The sequence below is a fragment of the Thalassophryne amazonica genome, chromosome 1 (assembly GCF_902500255.1).
Source record: "Thalassophryne amazonica chromosome 1, fThaAma1.1, whole genome shotgun sequence".
Lineage (NCBI taxonomy): Eukaryota > Metazoa > Chordata > Actinopteri > Batrachoidiformes > Batrachoididae > Thalassophryne > Thalassophryne amazonica.
The window spans coordinates 122,886,073-122,911,673 of record NC_047103.1 but is presented as its reverse complement, the minus strand read 5'-3'; the positions used below and the strand labels follow the sequence as shown (position 1 = coordinate 122,911,673).

The 25,601-nt window shown below is 42.8% G+C and overlaps 1 pseudogene; it reads right to left on the bottom strand.

Moving 5' to 3' along the window:
- Positions 1–2,594: 2,594 nt before the first annotated feature.
- Positions 2,595–24,939, bottom strand: LOC117520304 (annotated as a pseudogene).
- Positions 24,940–25,601: the final 662 nt, after the last annotated feature.

The window sequence follows — 25,601 nt, the reverse complement described above, 5'->3', positions numbered from 1 at the left end:
ACACGACATTGCTCTCTCTCCCTTTCAGCGATAACCACTCTTTGGCGATCCTCCTGAATGTCTCCCATCTTGCTTGAGTTAGGACACAGGTTTTCTTGCTACAGTTATCCAAAATATGCATACAACAAGCAGGAATTTCTGGATTTGCATCTTGATTGTGTGATCCACGCCGCCGCTTTCTACAGGGTGCCGCCATCTTTGTTTACAAGCAAACCGACTTACTGACGTCATGTGTACCTACCTCAGGTCTACTATGGGTCAGGATCGTCTCTCATCATTAGGACTTCTGTGTATTGAAAGAAGCCACACCAACAGAGTGGACATCAACAGTATTATTGATGTGTTTGGTAGAAAGAGGGGAAGGAGGAACAAAATGTTTTTCTGATTGATTACAATTTAATGTTGTCTTACACTATCTTGATACCCTTTGCAGAAGTAATCACTTGAGGTAGCTTTTGAGTCTTGTCTTATACAGCTGTATATGATAATTGTCAGGCATGTTTTTATTTAATACTCGTACTTGATTAGGTTTGCCTTTTCAGGATATGTTATTCCCATTATAAATCTCTTGACAAGTGTTGATACTAAGTTGTGAACAATGTTGTAACAACTACTTTCATGTGTTGGTCTTGAGGGAGGTCTGTTTTATACACTCTCACCGCAATTTATGTGTATGCATGTAGACTCTGAATACAGAATATAATGACCTAAAATGTTGTCAGACTTATTTTTGCAATTAATGTAAACAATCAAACTGCTATTTGGTCACCAATATTAATATAAATATGGGTATATAAATATATGTAATTTAAAGAGTCATGGGGGTTTCTGAAACTCGGTCAAATTTGGTGTCGCCCCCCCCAAACAGACCCCACCTCCTACGCCTATGCTTGAAAGTATCTATGTTGTACCTGCGGCAGCCAGGTGAAACATCATTGTCCCCTCTGCCTCCCTCTCCTGTATGCAGGATCATGCACACAGAAACATGCCACATGGCCAGAATGTAGAAACTGATGCTCCCTCACAATGCTAGTGATAGTCCTCATCTGAGTCTCACTAAGGGTCCAATCTCAGTGGGCTGTGACAGCCTGTGAATGGCAATTGTGATGGAAATCACTTGATTTCACGTGATGTTTTCCTGGCTGGCAACTTCCCTCACTTCACTCACAGGGCGTCGCCAGTGTTGCGCCTGGATTTAGAATTTTTCAAAGATGGCGAAGCTACAAGGCTCCTCCCAGAGCCATCACTGGTGTCACAAGCTGTAGGGGAGCATGAAACAATAGAGGAGATGATCAGAGAGGAACAGCCACTGCTGCCAGAGCCTGGCCACAGTTGCAGGATATCTAGACTTATGCAATTAGTGTTTTTTTTTCTGCTTTTTTAATTAAGGCGTACAGCTCTGCTTGAGTGGAGCACAGCACTGTGTCTCTCTGAGGATGTGCGGTGGGCGTTCTTTGACATGCTTGTTGTGAGGAACACAGGAACAGGCAAGAAATATGATGACATACTTTCATTAAAGGCACACTGCTCATATCCAGCTCCAACAGCGCACATACGAGGTCTGTTAGAAAAGTATCCGACCTTTTTATTTTTTGCAAAAACCATATGGATTTGAATCACGTGTGATTGCATCAGCCAAGCTTGAACCTTCGTGTGCATGCGTGAGTTTTTTCATGCCTGTCGGTTGCGTCATTCGCCTGTGAGCAGGCTTTGTGTGAGCTGTGGTCCACCCCTCTCGTCGGATTTTTATTGCGAATAAAATGTCTGAACGATTTGGAGCTTTGCTGCATCAAATTTTTCCAGAAACTGTGAGAGACCTCCAGGTGGACACCATTCGGAAAATTCAGATGGCTTTCAGAGACGATTTTATGGGGATTACACAGATTAAGGAGTGCTCCAGCCACAGCGTCTGAGAGCGCAGCACACTCTGAGCGCCGATCGACAGGCTGAAACCCTGCTGAAACAACCAGATCATTTCCAAAGTGAAGGCTTTGTTGATCCGGGACGACGTCTGACTTCCACAGAAATGGCAGAAGACGTAGACATCTCCACTTTTTCAGCACATTCCACTGTTACAGGAGTTTTTGTCATGGAAAGAGAAGTGGAGGGATGCGCCACAGAGCCGCTCCGTGTTGGTCTCATAGGACAACTTTCAGATGGCTTTCAGACGGCTTTCGGTGGCTTTTCAGTCGTGTGACTATCCGAGAAATTGTGAATGAGCTGGACATGCCAGAACATGTCCTGTGAGGCTTCATCATGGCGTTGCTTTGCGCCATGCGGCTCCGTCCCGACGCGTGAATTGTGAAGTTCAGTGAATGCTGAACTGCATGAATTTCCTCACAGATGCCATTTGCAGGCTGTCACAGCCCAGTGAGATACTAGCCCAATTGCTCGTTTCACAAAAAGTCACTATAGCAGTACCCAAGGATCCTCCAGAGAGACTTAGTTGTCACCTTAGTTCACTCATTAGCATCTAAGTATCACAACCATGTACTAAGACATGAAGACCATTAAACACATTAAATGTGCACCATAGTACATTAGAAAAGTCTGTGAAATTAATACACAAGTTTTAGAATTTGTATCATGCCTTTATTGTATTTTTGTATGCATGTTCACCCTCTTTTTGAATTTAAGGAGGTGTGTTGTTTAACGCAGTGGATGGAGCCAATGGTGGGTTGCACACCTCCCCACTCAGTGTGCTGTCTATATTCACCCTTCTCAAGGAGGTACTGGCACCCCCTGTAGTTGGGATGCTCATAGAAGATCCAGGCACCTTCAAAAACCTTGCAGGAGTGGACACTGTGGCTGTGCCAGCACTCCTGAAAGGCTGGGATGTTGTCTGTGACATCCAGAGACTGGCCTTCAAAGTTGGGCATCTCCCAAACCTTCAGCCTCCATGAGTTCCCCACCTACAGTCCAAGAACACAAATGTAAAGGATGCATTAAAGACCTAATTAAGCATGCAGCAAAGAGATGAAATAAAAAGCACAACCCCAATTCCAATGAAGTTGGGATGTTGTGTAAAATGTAAATAAAAACAGAATACAATGATTTGCAAATCCTCTTCAACCTATATTCTATTGAATACACCACAAAGACAAGATATTTAATGTTCAAGCTGATAAACTTTATTATTTTGGTGCAAATATTTGCTCATTTTGAAATGGATGCCTGTAACACATTTCAAAAAAGTTGGGACAGTGGTATCTTTACCACTGTGTTACATCACCTTTCCTTCTAATAGCACTCAATAAGTGTCTGGGAACTGAGGACACTAATTGTGAGTGTCATGATTGGGTATAAAAGGAGTATCCCCAAAAGGCTCAGGCATTCACAAGCAAAGATGGGGAGAGGATCACAATTTTGTGAATAACTGCGTGAAAAAAAATAGTCCAACAGTTTAAGAACAATGTTTCTCAACATTCAATTGCAAGGAATTTAGGGATTCCATCATCTACAGTCCATACCATAATCAGAAGATTCAGAGAATCTGGAGAACTTTCTACACGTAAGCGGCCAGGCCGAAAACCAACATTGAATGCCTGTGACCTTTGATCCCTCAGGCTGCACTGCATTAAAAACCAACATCATTGTGTAAAGGATCTTACCGCGTGGGCTCAGGAACACTTCCGTGAAAACCATTGTCAGTTAACACAGTTTGTCACGACATCTACAAGCGCAAGTTAAAACTCTACTAGGGCTGAAACGATTAATCGAGTTATTCGAGTAACTCGATTACAAGCTTCGAGGCAAAGAATTTGCCTCGAAGCTTCGTTTAATTCATGTTGCCAGCTCCCGTATCATTGTTTCCCCCGGACTGTAATAATTGCCGGACAAAACTTCATGCGGCGCAATCTAGTTTTCTGGCGATGGCGGAAAATGAATATACCGGTGTGCGTAAAAGGCAGAAAATGTCTAAAGTTTGGGATCATTTTACACTTGTAAGGCAGACAATATAGTGCAATGTATACACTGTAAAGCGAACCTGGCCTACCATAACAGTACTTCGTCAATGCTGCAACACCTCATCCAAAAGCATCCTCACGTGAACTACTGCACTTCTCCAAGCGGACTCGGAGCCATTAAAAGGTAACGTATTTTACGATTGTTAACGTTAACTGATCAATCAATCAATCAATTTTTTTATATAGCGCCAAATCACAACAAACAGTTGCCCCAAGGCGCTTTATATTGTAAGGCAAGGCCATACAATAATTATGTAAAACCCAACGGTCAAAACGACCCCCTGTGAGCAAGCACTTGGCTACAGTGGGAAGGAAAAACTCTCTTTTAACAGGAAGAAACCTCCAGCAGAACCAGGCTCAGGGAGGGGCAGTCTTCTGCTGGGACTGGTTGGGGCTGAGGGAGAGAACCAGGAAAAAGACATGCTGTGGAGGGGAGCAGAGATCGATCACTAATGATTAAATGCAGAGTGGTGCATACAGAGCAAAAAGAGAAAGAAACTGCATCATGGGAACCCCCCAGCAGTCTACGTCTATAGCAGCATAACTAAGGGATGGTTCAGGGTCACCTGATCCAGCCCTAACTATAAGCTTTAGCAAAAAGGAAAGTTTTAAGCCTAATCTTAAAAGTAGAGAGGGTGTCTGTCTCCCTGATCTGAATTGGGAGCTGGTTCCACAGGAGAGGAGCCTGAAAGCTGAAGGCTCTGCCTCCCATTCTACTCTTACAAACCCTAGGAACTACAAGTAAGCCTGCAGTCTGACAGCGAAGCGCTCTATTGGGGTGATATGGTACTACGAGGTCCCTAAGATAAGATGGGACCTGATTATTCAAAACCTTATAAGTAAGAAGAAGAATTTTAAATTCTATTCTAGAATTAACAGGAAGCCAATGAAGAGAGGCCAATATGGGTGAGATATGCTCTCTCCTTCTAGTCCCCGTCAGTACTCTAGCTGCAGCATTTTGAATTAACTGAAGGCTTTTTAGGGAACTTTTAGGACAACCTGATAATAATGAATTACAATAGTCCAGCCTAGAGGAAATAAATGCATGAATTAGTTTTTCAGCATCACTCTGAGACAAGACCTTTCTGATTTTAGAGATATTGCGTAAATGCAAAAAAGCAGTCCTACATATTTGTTTAATATGCGCTTTGAATGACATATCCTGATCAAAAATGACTCCAAGATTTCTCACAGTATTACTAGAGGTCAGGGTAATGCCATCCACAGTAAGGATCTGGTTAGACACCATGTTTCTAAGATTTGTGGGGCCAAGTACAATAACTTCAGTTTTATCTGAGTTTAAAAGCAGGAAATTAGAGGTCATCCATGTCTTTATGTCTGTAAGACAATCCTGCAGTTTAGCTAATTGGTGTGTGTCCTCTGGCTTCATGGATAGATAAAGCTGGGTATCATCTGCGTAACAATGAAAATTTAAGCAATACCGTCTAATAATACTGCCTAAGGGAAGCATGTATAAAGTGAATAAAATTGGTCCTAGCACAGAACCTTGTGGAACTCCATAATTAACTTTAGTCTGTGAAGAAGATTCCCCATTTACATGAACAAATTGTAATCTATTAGACAAATATGATTCAAACCACCGCAGCGCAGTGCCTTTAATACCTATGGCATGCTCTAATCTCTGTAACAAAATTTTATGGTCAACAGTATCAAAAGCAGCACTGAGGTCTAACAGAACAAGCACAGAGATGAGTCCACTGTCTGAGACCATAAGAAGATCATTTGTAACCTTCACTAATGCTGTTTCTGTACTATGATGAATTCTAAAACCTGACTGAAACTCTTCAAATAGACCATTCCTCTGCAGATGATCAGTTAGCTGTTTTACAACTACCCTTTCAAGAATTTTTGAGAGAAAAGGAAGGTTGGAGATTGGCCTATAATTAGCTAAGATAGCTGGGTCAAGTGATGGCTTTTTAAGTAATGGTTTAATTACTGCCACCTTAAAAGCCTGTGGTACATAGCCAACTAACAAATATAGATTGATCATATTTAAGATCGAAGCATTAAATAATGGTAGGGCTTCCTTGAGCAGCCTGGTAGGAATGTGGTCTAATAAACATGTTGATGGTTTGGATGAAGTAACTAATGAAAATAACTCAGACAGAACAATCGGAGAGAAAGAGTCTAACCAAATACAGGCATCACTGAAAGCAGCCAAAGATAATGATACGTCTTTGGGATGGTTATGAGTAATTTTTTCTCTAATAGTTAAAATTTTGTTAGCAAAGAAAGTCATGAAGTCATTACTAGTTAAAGTTAATGGAATACTCAGCTCAATAGAGCTCTGACTCTTTGTCAGCCTGGCTACAGTGCTGAAAAGAAACCTGGGGTTGTTCTTATTTTCTTCAATTAGTGATGAGTAGAAAGATGTCCTAGCTTTACGGAGGGCTTTTTTTTATAGAGCAACAGACTCTTTTTCCAGGCTAAGTGAAGATCTTCTAAATTAGTGAGACGCCATTTCCTCTCCAACTTACGGGTTATCTGCTTTAAGCTATGAGTTTGTGAGTTATACCACGGAGTCAGGCACTTCTGATTTAAAGCTCTCTTTTTTAGAGGAGCTACAGCATCCAAAGTTGTCTTCAATGAGGATGTAAAACTACTGACGAGATACTCTATCTCACTTACAGAGTTTAGGTAGCTACTCTGCACTGTGTTGGTATATGGCATTAGAGAACATAAAGAAGGAATCATATCCTTAAACCTAGTTACAGCGCTTTCTGAAAGACTTCTAGTGTAATGAAACTTATTCCCCACTGCTGGGTAGTCCATCAGAGTAAATGTAAATGTTATTAAGAAATGATCAGACAGAAGGGAGTTTTCAGGGAATACTGTTAAGTCTTCTATTTCCATACCATAAGTCAGAACAAGATCTAAGATATGATTAAAGTGGTGGGTGGACTCATTTACTTTTTGAGCAAAGCCAATAGAGTCTAATAATAGATTAAATGCAGTGTTGAGGCTGTCATTCTCAGCATCTGTGTGGATGTTAAAATCGCCCACTATAATTATCTTATCTGAGCTAAGCACTAAGTCAGACAAAAGGTCTGAAAATTCACAGAGAAACTCACAGTAACGACCAGGTGGACGATAGATAATAACAAATAAAACTGGTTTTTGGGACTTCCAATTTGGATGGACAAGACTAAGAGTCAAGCTTTCAAATGAATTAAAGCTCTGTCTGGGTTTTTGATTAATTAATAAGCTGGAATGGAAGATTGCTGCTAATCCTCCGCCCCGGCCCGTGCTATGAGCATTCTGACAGTTAGTGTGACTCGGGGGTGTTGACTCATTTAAACTAACATATTCATCCTGCCGTAACCAGGTTTCTGTAAGGCAGAATAAATCAATATGTTGATCAATTATTATATCATTTACCAACAGGGACTTAGAAGAGAGAGACCTAATGTTTAATAGACCACATTTAACTGTTTTAGTCTGTGGTGCAGTTGAAGGTGCTATATTATTTTTTCTTTTTGAATTTTTATGCTTAAATAGATTTTTGCTGGTTATTGGTAGTCTGGGAGCAGGCACCGTCTCTACGGGGATGGGGTAATGAGGGGATGGCAGGGGGAGAGAAGCTGCAGAGAGGTGTGTAAGACTACAACTCTGCTTCCTGGTCCCAACCCTGGATAGTCACGGTTTGGAGGATTTAAGAAATTGGCCAGATTTCTAGAAATGAGAGCTGCTCCATCCAAAGTGGGATGGATGCCGTCTCTCCTAACAAGACCAGGTTTTCCCCAGAAGCTTTGCCAATTATCTATGAAGCCCACCTCATTTTTTGGACACCACTCAGACAGCCAGCAATTCAAGGAGAACATGCGGCTAAACATGTCACTCCCGGTCCGATTGGGGAGGGGCCCAGAGAAAACTACAGAGTCCGACATTGTTTTTGCAAAGTTACACACCAATTTAATGTTAATTTTAGTGACCTCCGATTGGCGTAACCGGGTGTCATTACTGCCGACGTGAATTACAATCTTACCAAATTTACGCTTAGCCTTAGCCAGCAGTTTCAAATTTCCTTCAATGTCGCCTGCTCTGGCCCCCGGAAGACAATTGACTATGGTTGCTGGTGTCGCTAACTTCACATTTCGCAAAACAGAGTCGCCAATAACCAGAGTTTGATCCTCGGCGGGTGTGTCGTCGAGTGGGGAAAAACAGTTAGAGATGTGAATGGGTTGGCGGTGTACACGGGGCTTCTGTTTAGGGCTACGCTTCCTCCTCACAGTCACCCACTCAGCCTGCTTTCCCGGCTGCTCGGGATCTGCCAGGGGGGAACTAACGGCGGCTAAGCTACCTTGGTCCGCACCGACTACAGGGGCCTGGCTAGCTGTAGAATTTTCCACGGTGCGGAGCCGAGTCTCCAATTCGCCCAGCCTGGCCTCCAAAGCTACGAATAAGCTACACTTATTACAAGTACCGTTACTGCTAAAGGAGGCCGAGGAATAACTAAACATTTCACACCCAGAGCAGAAAAGTGCGGGAGAGACAGGAGAAGCCGCCATGCTAAATCGGCTAAGAGCTAGTAGCTACGCTAAGCTAGCGGATTCCTAAAAACACGCAAAGTGAATAATGTGTAAATAATTTAGAGGTGATTCAGCAGAAGGAGTGCTTTAGTTAAGGCACGTAAAGATTACACTGGGAAACAAATTGTAATCTAGATAACTAGATCAATCTAACTGCGCAGATTAAACAGCTAACAGATACAGAAAAACACAGCTGTGCTCCGGAACAGGAAGTGATACAATACCGCAGTGAGAGCCAACCACCAGTAGAGGCAAGCAAGGAACTGATATGAACACTACCACCATTTCAGTAATTGGGTGATTCTTTAACTACGGGCACTATTGGCCTTGTAAATGTAATTTCCACCACACCATTGCCTTACAATATAAAGCACCTTGGGGCAACTGTTTGTTGTGATTTGGCGCTATATACATGTGCTCTGATGTCACTGTTTAGCTCCATAGAAACTACCCAAACAATCTTTCATACAAATTGTTTAGGGACATTACAGTGTTGTGGTGGAAATTACGGCAGTAGTGTGGGACAACTACATTTTGTTTAAAAAAAATCACAACAGTTGTATGACATTGAATACCCCAATTATGTTTTGATTATTTTACTGATATTTTATTCAGAGATATTTTAAAACATTAGAAAAAACGTTTCTTTACCATTCATTTTTATCATTGAAGATCAAAAGTCTGGGTGTGGGACAAGCACAAAACGGCAATATTTGCATATAATGATGCTGAAAAAAGGTGAAAAAGTCATCATAGACTACTAGAACAAATTTCTTAACAAACTTTCATTGTAAAGATAACTATAAAAGTGTGAAATTTCCCCTTTTTTCTGTTTTTCATACAATATGATCAAAGGACATAATAAGTGCCCATAGTCTAAGAATCACCCAATTATGTGTAGCTTGTGTGTTATGTGTCAATAGTCGGCCTTATATAAATATACTTGCTTTTCATCGGGTACACCTGCTAGTGATTCATATTCTCTTCAAAATGGCCAAAACACCAAAAATTCTGCCAGGGTATGTAAGCTTTTGTGCACAGCTGTAAGCATACCAAACAGCAAATGTCAGCTCTCCCCAGTTTCTTCGTGATCGAAGCCACACACACACACACACACACACACACACACACACACACACACACACACACACACACACACACACACACACACACACACACACACACACACACACACAATAAATAATAGATGACACGATGGACAAATTCATTAGCATATATTTACTTTTGGACAACTTTAGCATTTGTTATAGCCTGCAAATGAATGCCCCCCCAACAGCACATCACAGCGACGCATGGACAGCTTTGTCTGGACAGGTCCCTCATGTACTGTCGAGGAGGCCGTGGTTTTGAACAACAGCATTTTAAATATGCTCATCACAGATGTGCCCACTGTCCATGGTGGAAGACACAGGATTCAAGAATATGATCAAAACATTCAATCCCAAATACACCATTCCCTCAAGAACATGCTTCACAAATATGATGGAGCAAAAATACTCAAATAACAGAAAAAAATGACAAAGTGTTCTTAAGGACATAGAGTCTGTTGCACTAACAACTGACATTTGGATGAGTGTGGCTACAGAGGCTTATCTGGGGGTCACATGTCATTTCTTGGGAGACGATTGGGAAATGAAGTCCCTCTCCCTTACTACAATGCCTCTAGAGGAAAGGCATACAGACACAAACATTGCAGATTGGCTGGAGGAGGCTGCCACCAAATTTCACATTCCTTTTGAGAAGGTGAAGGCAGTTGTCCATGACAATGGGGCCAATGTAGTGGCAGCTGCCAGAATTCTGAAAGACAGACATGGATGGGCCTCTGTCAGATGTGCAGGACACACACTGAATTTAGTTGTGCAGAATACACTAAACAATAACAAAAACATTGCAAGTTGTGTTGCCTCTGCGAGATGCCTGGTGGAGCACTTTAAAAAAAGTGAACTGGCCTGCACAAAACTTAAAGAAAAGCAGCAGCAAATGGGAGTGCAACAGCACATGTTGGTCCAGGATGTCAGTACCCGGTGGACCAGTACACTTCATATGCTGTCCAGGCTCCTTGAGCAGAGGTGGCCAGTGACTGCTGTGCTTTCCGACCCTGCAGTCAACCCACGGGGAAAACATCACTATTTGGATCTGAAGCCTGAGCAGTGGATATTGACTAAAGAGCTGGCTCAGGTTCTTGAACCTTTCGAGGGGGCTACAGTGTTCCTTAGTGGGGAGCAATATGTCTGCGCTTCCTCGGCTGGTAAAAACACTGAAGAAATCCACCATGAATTCAGCTTTTGAAACTGCACCAGTGAAGACATTTCAGGGTCTTGCAGCTCAACAGATCACTGACAGGTGGGAAGATCTGTTTGTATTTAAACCTGAGGACCCTAACACTGCCCTACTTGCTGCTGCCATGGACCCCCGCTTCAGAAAACTTAAGTTCTAGTCTTCTGAGGAATCATTTAAGGTCCAAAGCACAATTCAAACAATGGCACTAACTGTCAAAAGGCAAGAGTCCAATGTGCAGGGAAATGAATCCACCATCAACGTAGAAGGAGACTCCCCAGCTACTCAAGCCCAGGGATCAGCTCACAATGTTCTTGGATCTTCATCAGACTCCAGTAGCAATGAAGAAGAGGGTAATGATGAGAATCAAAATCAAGAGGTCCAGAGGGAAGTCTTACAATATTTTGGTGAACACCCTCTCTCCAAAAAAGAGGATCCACTGTCATGGTGGAGAGGAAATGCAGTAAGATACCCAACCCTGGCTAAGCTGGCAAAGTCTTTTCTCAGTATTCCAGCCACCTCAACACCCTCAGAGCGCTTGTTCTCTGCTGCTGGGAACATTGCCTCAAAGCGTAGGGCTAGCCTCACCTCTGACCATGTCAGTATGCTGACCTTTTTGCATTGTAACTGTTGTGTGGGACGCTTAAGAGGAGGTACTGCTGGCCCACCACCAGAGGGCGTCCTGCCTGAATGACGGGCTTCAGGCACGAGAGGGCGCCGCCGCCTCACGGGAGCAGCTGGAAATGACAGCTGTCCCTCATCACCACCTGACAGCTGTTCCTCATCATCACCATCTCCATAAAAGCGGGCAGCAACTCCACCTCCCTGCCGAGATATCAGTCTACCTGGAAGGTAAAATTCTCAGCCGCTGTTGTGCCGATTGCACGTAATCCTTTTCTGAACTATTTGCAGGAGTTCCTGTACCTCTATTTGCAGCTGGGAGCTGAGTTTTGTGGATGGTGGAGGAGTGACGACCTTCACTCTTCGCTCCACATACGATAAGTAGTGGTTCAGGCTCTGCCGTTAAATTGTTCCTGAGTTGGAGGTGGAGGTAGTGATGGCAATTTCGAGGCCTCATGAACCAATGAGCCACTTCAACACAACTGGCTGAAAATCGACACACTGCTTCGAGGCGTTTGATACAGTTTGAAAGGTGACATCTGCTGGATTGTTTTGAGAATTACCCTGAGCGAGTGCTGTGACAAATGTTTGCAGTAATTCATGACTGATGTGGTTTGTCCTTGAAAAATACTAATAAAAAATGTCATCTTCATTATTGTGTCTTTCTTAATGTAATAAATAGTCCCTACAGATGCACACATACTGGTTATGAAAGCCTTTATTGTAGACTATATGTAGATTCATCAGTCCTCAAACAATATTTGGATGGAATGTGACGGGAAACGTGAGAAAGGCATGTGCTTCTGCAACTTGTGCTTATGATACTGTAATTTGTAAATTAGAATACAGGGGATAGGAGACGGTGATTGTGCAACTATCAACAATTTTTATTCAAAAAAAGAATCATTTCAACAGTGCTGGGCTTTAATCGGCTCCTCTTCTGCCTCACCACCGCTCCAGCTTTGGAGAAGACCTGCTCTCCAAAATCACAGCTCTTCAGTCACTCAGCTCAGTCTCTGATCTACCTATAATATATAGTTGAACCTATAACCTGTGTTGATGTACTGTGTGAATAAATGTTGTATATGAATAGATGCCTGTTGTGTACGGTGTGTGTCTGTCTATATTAGGTCCTATGTGTATGTACCTAACTATACTAAATGAACTCTAAACTAGACTTAAATATGAACTAATGCTGTCCCTGTCACGTAGTAATTGGCAATAACACTGTCGCTAGCAGTCTCCTCCTCTCACAAACCCACAGTTTGTGCCACGATTCAGATCTCATTTAAATACTTGGCGGGTCGTATTGACACGCCCAGATTATTCGACTTTCCCACGAAGCTCGACACGTGGTGTGACGTAACGAGGCCTCGTTCGCAGTGGTCACGTGATGGGGGCGTGCTCGAAATGCTGCTCACCGACACTTCTGGTTCACAAAGCTTGATGCTGTGTCAAGCAGCCTGACTCGAGGTTAACATCACTAGGTGGAGGTGTTCCCTCCAAGTGGGAAAGAACTGTTTGCTGATTGTTTTGCTGGGTGTGCACACACCCACCATAAACTGTTTTTGCTTCCTGCCAGCAGTACCGATCTGACAGCTGGAGACGGTGGCCACCTGGGGATTCAGGACTTGGCAGCTCCGGTGTGTTCCAGATCCGTGGGCAGTGGAAATCGTGTGGGACCCGGCTCTTCTCTGGACAGACGTCTTCTATCCTCGAGCCTGCCCACACGTCACCTCGTATTATTGACTATTGTTCTAAATTGCATTTGTCTGTTTTTTACGTTGTGCACATTCACAACATTAAATTGTTGTATTTCGGCTGATCCATTGTCCGTTCATTTACGCCCCCTGTTGTGGGTCCGTGTCACTACACTTTTCCCAACAGTAACCATCATTTTCTTGTTTAAAGGGATGTACGAGGTCTCTTAGATAATAAACCGACCCTTTTATTTTTTTTTTTAACTATATGGATTTGAATGACATGCGATTACACCAATCATGCTTGAACCCTCGTGCGCATGCGTGAGTTTTTTCACGCGTGTCGGTGACGTCATTTCCCTGTGGGCAGGCCTTGAGTGAGATGTGGTCCTGCCCTCTCGGCTGAATTCCTTTGTTTCACACGCTGCTCGAGACGGCGCGCGTTGCTTTATCAAAAATTTTTCTGGACCTGTGAGGAATATCCGAGTGGACACTATTCGAGAAATTAAGCTGGTTTTCTGTGAAAAGTTTAACGGCTGATGAGAGATTATGGGGTGTTTCTGTCGGTGTAAGGACTTCCCACGGAGCGGGACGTCCTGCAGCGCTTCCAGGCGCTGTCGTCGGCCTGTTTCAAGCTGAAAACATCCTAATTTAAGGCTTAATTCACCCAGGACATCGTGAGAGAACAGAGAAGATTCAGAAGAGGCCGGCATGAGGACTTTATGCGGACATTCCACTGTTTAAGGACATTTTTTTAATGAAAGACGTACGCACAAATTCGCCGAGTCGTTTCCGTGACGACTCGGCAAATCTGTGTGCGCCGCGACAGGAAAAACACCTCCGTGTTGAAAACCATTTGTAGAATTCAGGCGGCTTTTAATGGCTTTCAACAAGTGAGTAACTGAGAAATTGTTTAACAGCTTGGGCATGTTCCAACTTGCCCGTTAAGATTTCCAACGGAGGTGTTTTTCCTGCCGCGACCCCCCGCGGTCGGGTCCAGCCCGACATGCGACTCTGCCCGCACGTTCTTTCATTACAAAATGACCGTTAACAATGGAATGTCCGAATAAACTCCTCATGCCGACTTCTTTTGAAAGTTCTCTGTTCTCTGACGACTTACTGCGTCAACAGAGCCTGAAATGTGGAAGTTTTCAACTTGAAACGGCGAGACGCTGCCGCCTCGAAGCGCAGATCGCCATCAGGCGCCGTGGACCGTCCTTAAAGCGACACTACCAGACCAAAATCTCTCATCAGCCGTTAAAATTTTTACCGAAAACCAGCTGAATTTATTGAATGGTGTCCACTCAGTTGTGCCTTACAGTTTTGAAAAAATTTTTATCAAACAAAGCAACAGTCTCTGAGCCATTCCTAAACAATGAAAAAAATCGACGAGCGGGTGGACGACTCCTCACTCAAAGACTGCCCACAGGCGAATGACGTAACCGACAGGCATGAAAAAACTCTCGCATGCCCACGAGGGTTCAAGCATGTCTGATGTAATCACACGTGATTCAAATCCATATGGTTTTTGAAAAAAATAATAAGGTCGGATACTTTTCTAATAGACCTCGTATATGCATTGCACACACATACACTTCTACAAATTCTCTCTCTCTTTTTTTCTCTCTCTCTCTCTCTTTCATGCATTGCTAAGACAAGCACCGAACCTTCTTGAACAAAGATGAACATTATACTCTACTTGCCTCATCTGGATTCAGTTGGAAACTGAACTGTACTGTTTAAGTTGAATTATTAGTGATATTTGAGTTATTTACTTACTTTTGCATTTTTGTACCTTTTATACTTTTTGTTTATTCTCAGGTTTTCCTTTTTTTTTTTTTTTTAAAAAAAAAGGATGCACCTTACTTGTCCTTTCATTTCAGTTTTTTGTCATATACATCACAAATGTTTCACAAAGTTTGCATAAATGGGCTTAGCTCTGGAGCCAATTAAGCCAAAGATCAAATCAAATCAATTTTATTTATATAGCGCCAAATCACAACAAACAGTTGCCCCAAGGCGCTTTATATTGTAAGGCAAAGCCATACAACAATTACGGAAAAACCCCAACGGTCAAAACGACCCCCTGTGAGCAAGCACTTGGCAACAGTGGGAAGGAAAAACTCCCTTTTAACAGGAAGAAACCTCCAGCAGAACCAGGCTCAGGGAGGGGCAGTCTTCTGCTGGGACTGGTTGGGGCTGAGGGGAGAGAACCAGGAAAAAGACATGCTGTGGAAGAGAGCAGAGATCAATCACTAATGATTAAATGCAGAGTGGTGCATACAGAGCAAAAAGAGAAAGAAACACTCAGTGCATCATAGGAACCCCCCAGCAGTCTAAGTCTATAGCAGCATAACTAAGGGATGGTTCAGGGTCACCTGATGCAGCCCTAACTATAAGCTTTAGCAAAAAGGAAAGTTTTAAGCCTAATCTTAAAAGTAGAGAGGGTGTCTGTCTCCCTGATCCGAATTGGGAGCTGGTTCCAGAGGAGAGGAGCCTGAAAGCTGAAGGCTCTGCCTCCCATTCTACTCTTACAAAACCTAGGAACTACAAATAAGCCTGCAGTCTGAGAGCGAAGCTCTCTATTGGGGTAATATGGTACTATGAGGTCCCTAAGATAAGATGGGACCTGATTATTCAAAACCTTATAAGTAAGAAGAAGAATTTTAAATTCTATTCTAGAATTAACAGGAAGCCAATGAAGAGAAGCCAATATGGATGAAATATGCTCTCTCCTTCTAGTCCCTGTCAGTACTCTAGCTGCAGCATTTTGAATTAACTGAAGGCTTTTCAGGGAACTTTTAGGACAACCTGATAATAATGAATTACAATAGTCCAGCCTAGAGGAAATAAATGCATGAATTAGTTTTTCAGCATCACTCTGAGACAAGACCTTTCTAATTTTAGAGATATTGCAAAATGCAAAAAAGCAGTCCTACATATTTGTTTAATATGCGCATTGAATGACATACCCTGATCAAAAATGACTCCAAGATTTCTCACAGTATTACTAGAGGTCAGGGTAATGCCATCCAGAGTAAGGATCTGGTTAGACACCATGTTTCTAAGATTAGTGGGGCCAAGTACAATAACTTCAGTTTTATCTGAGTTTAAAAGCAGGAAATTAGAGGTCATCCATGTCTTTATGTCTGTAAGACAATCCTGCAGTTTAACTAATTGGTGTGTGTCCTCTGGCTTCATGGATAGATAAAGCTGGGTATCATCTGCGTAACAATGAAAATTTAAGCAATGCTGTCTAATAATACTGCCTAAGGGAAGCATGTATAAAGTGAATAAAATTGGTCCTAGCACAGAACCTTGTGGAACTTCATAATTAACCTTAGTCTGTTAAGAAGATTCCCCATTTACATGAACAAATTGTAATCTATTAGATAAATATGATTCAAACCACCGCAGCGCAGTGCCTTTAATACCTACGACATGCTCTAATCTCTGTAATAAAAGTTTATGGTCAACAGTATCAAAAGCTGCACTGAGGTCTAACAGGATGAGCACAGAGATGAGTCCACTGTCTGAGGCCATAAGAAGATCATTTGTAACCTTCACTAATGCTGTTTCTGTACTATGATGAATTATAAACCCTGACTGAAACTCTTCAAATAGACCATTCCTCTGCAGATGATCAGTTAGCTGTTTTACAACTACCCTTTCAAGAATTTTTGAGAGAAAAGGAAGGTTGGAGATTGGCCTATAATTATCTAAGATAGCTGGGTCAAGTGATGGCTTTTTAAGTAATGGTTTAATTACTGCCACCTTAAAAGCCTGTGGTACATAGCCAACTAATAAAGATAGATTGATCATATTTAAGATTGAAGCATTAATTAATGGTAGGGCTTCCTTGAGGAGCCTGGTAGGAATGGGGTCTAATACACATGTTGATGGTTTGGAGGAAGTAACTAATGAAAATAACTCAGACAGAACAATCAGAGAGAAAGAGTCTAACCAAATACCGGCATCACTGAAAGCAGCCAAAGAGAACGATATGTCTTTGGGATGGTTATGAGTAATTTTTTCTCTAATAGTTAAAATTTTATTAGCAAAAAAAGTCATGAAGTCATTACTAGTTAAAGTTAAAGGAATACTCAGCTCAATAGAGCTCTGACTCTTTGTCAGCCTGGCTACAGTGCTGAAAAGAAACCTGGGGTTGTTCTTATTTTCTTCAATTAGTGATGAGTAGTAAGATGTCCTAGCTTTACGGAGGGTTTTTTTATAGAGCAACAGACTCTTTTTCCAGGCTAAGTGAAGATCTTCTAAATTAGTGAGACGCCATTTCCTCTCCAACTTACGGGTTATCTGCTTTACGCTGCGAGTTTGTGAGTTATACCACAGAGTCAGGCACGTCTGATTTAAGGCTCTCTTTTTCAGAGGAGCTACAGCATCCAAAGTTGTCCTCAATGAAACTATTGATGAGATAATCTATCTCACTCACAGAGTTTAGGTAGCTACTCTGCCCTGTGTTGGTATATGGCATTGGAGAACATAAAGAAGGAATCATATCCTTAAACCTAGTTACAGCGCTTTCTGAAAGACTTCTACTGTAATGAAATTTATTCCCCACTGCTGCGTAGTCCATCAGAGTAAATGTAAATGTTATTAAGAAATGATCAGACAGAAGAGGGTTTTCAGGGAATACTGTTAAGTCTTCAATTTCCATACCATAACTCAGAACAAGATCTAAGGTATGATTAAAGTGGTGGGTGCTTTAAGCTAACTTTAAGTTTAAATAAAAACCTTTTTTGGAGAGGAATAAAAGCCAGTTTGTTGGGAAAGTGTAGTGACACGGACCCACAACAGGGGGCGTAAATGAACGGACAATGGATAAGCCAAAAACAACAATTTACTGTTGTGAATGTGCACAACGACATACAAACAATCACAGATTTTGAAGACAGTCAATGTACAAAGGTGACGTGTGGGCAGGCTCGAGGATAGAAGACGTCTGTCCAGAGAAGAGCTGGGTTCCACACGATTTCCACTGCCAACGGATCTGGAACACACCGGAGCCGCCAAGTCCTGAATCCCCAGGTGACCACCGTCTCCAGCTGTCAGACCTGGTACTGCTGGCAGGAAGCAGAAACAGTTAATGGTGGGTGTGTGTGCACACACCCAACAAAACAGTCAGCAAGCAGTTCCTTTTTAGTGGGAAAAACACTTCCACCTCCTGATCTCACTATGTCCAAAGTTCGTGCAGATCCCAAATTACACTCAACCACTGCAGGAGTGAGGAGCGGGAACGCCAGCTCCTCCCAATTTCTACAACCTCAGCTTCAAGCTGCAAGTGTAACGGGTTACGTCTGCAAACTCAGAATTGACAGTTTAACAGCTCTCCAAGCCTAGATGCAAAGAACATTACAACTAAACTTGCTGCAAACTAAATATGTGCGAACTGCACCAGACGGCTGAGTCGTTTTACCTGAAAGGTTTGACGATTTCTCGGCAGGGAGGTGGAGTTGCTGCCCGGCTCTTATAGGATGTGGTGATTGATGTAGATGTGTGACAGCTGTCACTCCAGGCTGCGCCCTCTGGAGCCTGAAGCCCGCACTTCAGGCAGGGCGCCCTCCGGTGGTTGGCCAGCAGTACCTCCTCTTCAGCAGCCCACACAACACAATTGCTTGTTCATTTTTAGAGGCCTTTCATGTTATATAACACACTATTGATATGTGTTTAAAAACACAAAAGTGTAATTTATCCGATTACTCGATTAATCATTGAAAAAATCGACAGAATACTCGATTCCAAAAATATTCGATAGCTGCAGGCCTAAACTCTACCATGCAAAGAGAAAGCCATACATCAACAACATCCAGAAATGCTGCCGCCTTCTCTCGGCCCGAGCTCATTTGAAATGGACAGACGCAAAGTGGAAAAGTGTGCTGTGGTCTGATGAGCTCACATTTCAAATTGTTTTTGGAAATCATGGACATCGTGTCCTCTGGAGAAAAGAGGAGAAAGACCATCCAGATTGTTACCAGCGCAAAGTTAAAAGCCAGCATCTGTGATGGTATATACCATCGGCAACTTACACATCTGTGATAGCACCATCAATGCTGAAAGGTACATCCAGGTTTTGTAGCAACACATGTTGCCATCCAAACAACGTCTTTTTCACGGACGTCCAAGACAATGCCAAGCCACATTCTGTCCATGTTACAACAGCGTGGCTTCGTAGTAAAAGAGTGCGGGTACTCGACTGGCCTGCCTGCAGTCCAGACCTGTCACCCATTGAAAATGTGTGGTGCATTATGAAGCGCAAAATATGACAACAGAGATTCCCGACTGTTGAACAACTGAAGTCGTACATCAAGCAAGAATTGGAAAGAATTCCACCTACAAAGCTTCAACAATTAGTGTCCTCAGTTCCCAAACGCTTATTGAGTGTTGTTAGAAGGAAAGGTGATGTAACACAGAGGTAAACATATCACTGTCCCAGCGTTTTTGAAACGTGGTGCAGGCATCCATTTCAAAATGCGCAAATATTTGCACAAAAACAATAAAGTTTATCAGTTTGAACATTAAATATCTTGTCTTTGTGATGTATTGAATTGAATATAGGTTGAAGAGGATTTGCAAATGATTGTATTCTGTTTTTATTTACATTTTACACAACATCCCAACTTCACTGGAATTGGGTTCGTATATGTTGACGATTTCATGTTAAGAATTTTTGGCAAGGACTTTTCACGCACACAAATCTTACCCTAATTTGTTTACACCTTTCTTTCGATCAGTAATTAGAGGTACATGTTCCTTTATATTTGTAACATTCTTTCTTTAATTTTTCTGGTGTAGTGTATGACTATTGACAACATTTTAATAGTTTGCAGTTGTAGATAGAGTCTGCAGGGGCGAGGGGCGGGAGTCGCTTTCTTTCTGTGCCATTGACTCACACCTTGTTCACTTTTTGGTATTAAAACAGACGCCCAGTCAGAGCACCTGTGCAAGATTTTATGCTGATTCAAGTTTTTACAGTCGAAACCCTGTTCTCATTTTCACAAATATGCATTCCAGAATATCAAACTTTGTACCAAACTTTGTCCTTACCTTGAAAAACTTTTGAGGGTCCAGGAGGATGCCTATGGACAAAATGGGATATTTGACCATGTTTTAATGTTCTTGTTTTAATCTTGAAGATCTTCATGAATCTTCTTTTTCTCAGTTGTTCGTGTCCCCAACATCTGTGTGCTGGATCACTGCCAGAGGAACATGCCATATGGCCAAAGTGTTTAAGATAATGTTCTCTCACAATGCAAGTGATCTTCATCTTAATCTCCCTCAGTCATTCCAGCATTACCCAAGTGTCCTCTGTAGAGACCAACTTCTGGTTAGCGTTCAAGTCTCCCAACCATACAGTAAGACAGTAAGCACCAGGGGCCATATCCGCGAAGCAGCTCAAAACCCTCTCCTAACTTAGCTTAAAATTTCCTTGCAAGGAATATTAGCCTAAGAGTGAGCCAGGAGGTGTCTGAGAGCAAGTCTGAGCAAGGAGGAGACAAAAACTCCTATCTTTGTGAAGAGGCGGGGTTGTGTGTGCGCACATGTAGCGGCTTATTATGAAAACACACACACACACTGAGCAGTCATTTTCTCGTGTCAGCACTTTTATACACACACACGCGTGAGGTCAGTGAGCCTAGGGAAAAGAGGATGAGCAAAGGAGTGATTGAATGGGAGTGACCACATGGATGGACACGTGAGTCTATCCACATGTTGGTTGTTCTTGATGTCCAGTACAGGTCCCATGCAAAGGGAGGAACACAGCACTCTAGTCTGTGTTTGACATTCAGAAATTTGGAGATCGGGCAGTCTGCAGCACTTTTTATGGCCATCTGACAGCAGTCTGTGTCATCTACATACGTTTTGGATGCGATCTGACAGGTGTGGACGAGGCAGACTGTCTGCGTTCTGACAGAGCTGGCCATGCCTCTTTTCCTCCTAACTGTGCGGGATTATGGCAATATTTGCTGTATTGGGCATGCTTCCGGCACATTCCGGCACATGATGGGGCTTTCGGCTCCTTCTTGGATACGGGTCCAGGATTCTAAAGACATGAATCTTTGTTCTCTGGTAAAGATATTAGCATCAGGCAACACCTCTGTCCAGCAGCTTCCTGAGACCATAAGCTCTTTTCAGGCACCTCTCAGTCTCAAAGGCTCAGGACCGAGAAACATGAAAGACAGCGCTGAGATAAGTGAATGTCTGTATGAGCAACACTTTCAAATAAATACATATTTACTTCTGATGGCCAAATCCAAGGAATTCTTGAAAGACTTGATCTCAGTCTTGATCTATGACAGACACAAACTCAAACTTTCTGATTCTTCTCTTAAGATCTCAAGATCAAGATCCCACAGAGTTCATAGCATTGTCTGTGAAGTGGAGTTCAGTAAACTTTTCCTCACCAACAAAGGCACCAAAACATCTGTTTCCAACAACACAACTCATCACTTGAAGAGTGTTGCAGGAGAAATGGTGTTCTAAAATAAATGCTTCTGTTTTTGGGACACCATCCTCTTGTCAGTGTTTGTATTTTCTGCCTCTTTTGATTTGTGTGGGTCATACATTTTTGAAGAAGTAAGGCCTATATAAGCTCTGAGGCTCATTGGTGCCAGTACTTATCTCCAGATAAGCATCAAGAGGATGAGAGTTTGTGACTCCCCGTGAACAGGACGTCAGACTGACACAGGTTAATTCCCTGGCTAAGGCTGAAACCCATTTACAGCTGGGTGGATGGAGACAATGCAGATTATGTGTCTTGTCTAAGGACACAGACATATAAGTGGCATAAGTGGGATTTGAACCCAGGTCTACAAATTGGCAGTCCAGGGGCCTCATGTACAAAGCATGCTTATGCACCAAAAACTGGCCTACGTCTGTCTCCACACCAACGTTCAGATGGATGAAAAGTGAAATGACCGTGGAAATGTGTGGTGCATCATGCAAAAATCCTGACTGGTGTACACACGTTTCTACAGCTATTGTTCCACTGTGGACATGTAAAGGTGATGCTGGGAAATGTTAATAATGTGAAAACAAGAAGTCATCAGAGTGATATGGAGATCAGTGACACAGTGATGAGCAATTAACACACCCACGTGTTTGCAATTATATGGATGAATATAAAAGCATGCACAAAGTGATGCGTAATATGGCATTACCAATGGCTGCGTTAGCGTTGTCAGAGGACCTTGCAAATGGTGCAATCCGACGGGAGCGTGTACTCAGGGAATGCGAGGATTTGCAAATGACAATAATTGGCTCATAAACCGATTTCAATGACCAAGGCCACTGTGACTGGAGTGGAGCACAGAACTGTGGCCGACCCAGAGCGCAATACGGCGATGAGCCAGGGGTTGTCTGTGCCCACACAGGTGCTGACCACGCTGGGCTTTCTGGCATCATGGGCATTCCAGCATGAGCTGGTTGGTTGGTCAGGCGTGTGCCAGTCAACCTTGTGCTAAGCCTCGCCAGCTGTGTGGAACGCAATCATCCGAATCTCATCCAGGTACATTGCAACATTACAGCGCATTTTGTAGTGAGAACTGGCATCGCTGACCGAACGGTCTGCCCTGCCTACCTTCACTGCGCATGCATCATTAGCCATGGTTCACGGATTATCACCTCATTTCCAGTCATCATCTATCTCAGTGACAGCTTTCTGAAGCTTTTGTACAACAATGATTTCCACATAAATTCGGCATTATTTTATCATAAAAGATGATAGAAGCGATCAGAGTGCTGCGGCTACATGAGCTGCTAGCTGATGGGTTCACTCCATGTTGGTCATTTCAAAGGCTCACCGAGTATTATCGTAAAACTGACTTTTGAATTATTTAAGAGGTTTTACTTTGTCGCTGATGGTTAATAATCTCATTAATCCATTTGATCACTTTGGGTGAAGAGACTGTCTCAGATGAGCGGCTGAGCTCTGAAATGATGCATGCGCAGTGGAGGCAGGGTGGACCAATTTTTAGGGGCGGACCGTTCAGTCTGTGACATTGGTTTCCTGAATGTAATCTGAGCTATTAACTGCACACAAATTGCTATGAATGTTTGGAAAGTGTAGTGACACGGACCCACAACAGTTAAATCATAACACTTTACTGTTGTGAATGCCACAACCAAACACAGCAGATTACAGAATGGATACAAGTCAATCAATAAAGGTGTCGTGTGGGCAGGCTCGACGATAGGAGACGCCCGTCTGGAGACGAACCGGAACCACACGATTTCCACCGCCACCGAACCCGAGGGATACTGGAGCCACCAAGTCCCGAAGTCCCCAGGTGGCCACCGTCTCGGCGTGTCGGATCTGGTACTGCTCTCACTGAAGTTGATATCTCGGCGATGTGGTGGAGGTGTCTTCCTGCTTTTATTCCAGGTGTGATGTAGATGATCGGTGACAGCTGTCATGGTTGATGGGTGACAGCTGTCACCTCGGCTGTTCCTGGAGGCGGCAGCGCCCTCTCGTGCCTGAAGCCCGCACTTCAGGCAGGGCGCCCTCTGGTGGTGGGCCAGCAGTACCTACTCTTCTGGCGGCCCACACAACAATGAAGGTGTCATAAGAAACATTTTTATTCTATCAATGGTCAAATCGTGTGGTGTGCAAATGTACATCAGGCTGGAGGCTGCATAGTGCACGATGTTATCTGTGTAATTGTTCCTAATGAAAACCAGTGCGGACACATTTGGGCATGTGTGCATTCAAATGTTTTTGTTTGTTTTTTAAAATTATTAATGTTTTATTTTTCTTGATGGTGGAACTCTTAACAAGCCCCCGACTGTGTTCAGTATTTGTCAATAAAAGTGTGTGTAATGTTAATTTCACACACTGTCAGCCACCATGCACCTAATATCTTTTTACTTCAGTGTGTGCACACAGCTCAGTTCAGCATTTACACACACAAACGTACTTATTTAATTTCCTTTTTACATGACAGTGAGCTGAGAGAATGGCGATGTAACCAGAGCTTTCGTTATTTTTTGCACATTATCTGCTGTGGCGACCCCTAACGGGAACAGCCGAAAGACAAAGAAGAAGAAGATCTCTGAAAGTTTTTTCATTTTTACACATAACAAACAACACAGAGATGATGGCGGGCGTCATCAAACACACAACATTCCACACTTATGGTTCTGTCGGCATGACACAACCAGATTACCTGAACATTTAGTGGGATGTACAAACCGAACGTGCGTGGATTCATGTCTACGCACACTTTGATACATTTGAATATGTTTGTGCTTACGCTTGATTCAGGGTTTTGGCGTATGCCAACTTTTAGTAGAAACTCAACACAAGTCTTTGTACATGAGGAGGTCCTTATTCACTTAGCTAAAACATTTTTGGTCATTGCAGTTATCCTCATGTCTATTTTATAGTGATTTGTGTTGTTTTTCCATAGGTCTATGAAAACCTTCACCTTGACCTCTGTTTACTTACGTTCCTAATTATGCGGCAGGACCTGATGGTGTCGCTGATCCCCAGCCAATGCGTATTCTGGTAGAATACGCGGACCCAGAATCCTCCCTCCACTCTGATGGAGTTTCAGCCGGTGAAGTAGATTTTCAGGTCATTGGAATCATGATCACACTCGTGGAATCTTCCCTGGAAGTTTCTGTCCTCGTAGAAGATGATCTGGTAGAGGATAAACAAAGGTGTTTTTTTTTTAAATATATAGTTTTGATATACGATGAAGACAGAAATGAGTTTCCTGTCATAGCTGAAACCTGCCTTGTCCATAGTTAATATCAGTGGGTTTGGTGTGTTACATTACACACCAATTAGACATAAGACATTAAAGCAGCGTCCTCCAGTTTTCTCTTTAAACAGACCACAAACAATAAAACTGAGCACATGGTTTGCTTTGTTTGACCTGGATTATTCAATCAGCGATTCAAATATAGATCCAGACTGATCACATTGTTCTGAAGCAGTGAGACCTGCTGCCCTGAACAATGCAATCATGAGATGTAAAGCCAGTGAATGCAGCAGAGCATGCCGACCAAAACAAGGGCACTGCAGGACGTTCAGTTTGATATGAAACAATTTGAGCTGAGTCAGTGACACAAGAGGAAGGCACCAGAGGTCAAACAAACTCCACTATCATCAGTACAACACACATACATGTTCCTGTTTTAGGGGGAACACAGTGGCAACCACAGGAACAGAATATTTTAATTAACTGATTCTGCCTCATCACTGTTACATTACATTCCCACTTGGGATAATCTGCTGTTATTTATATAGATATGACAGAACAGAAGAAGAAGCCAATCCTATACAGGCCCTAAGGGTTTGAGGAGGAGCAGGACCCTCAAGCACAAAAACTTGTGTTGACTTTCTATTAAAAGTTGGCGCACGTTCACTTTGTACATCCCACTGAGTGTGTAATTTAGCACACATGCACACGCACTAAACTCCTCCCTGGACATGCCTCCATATG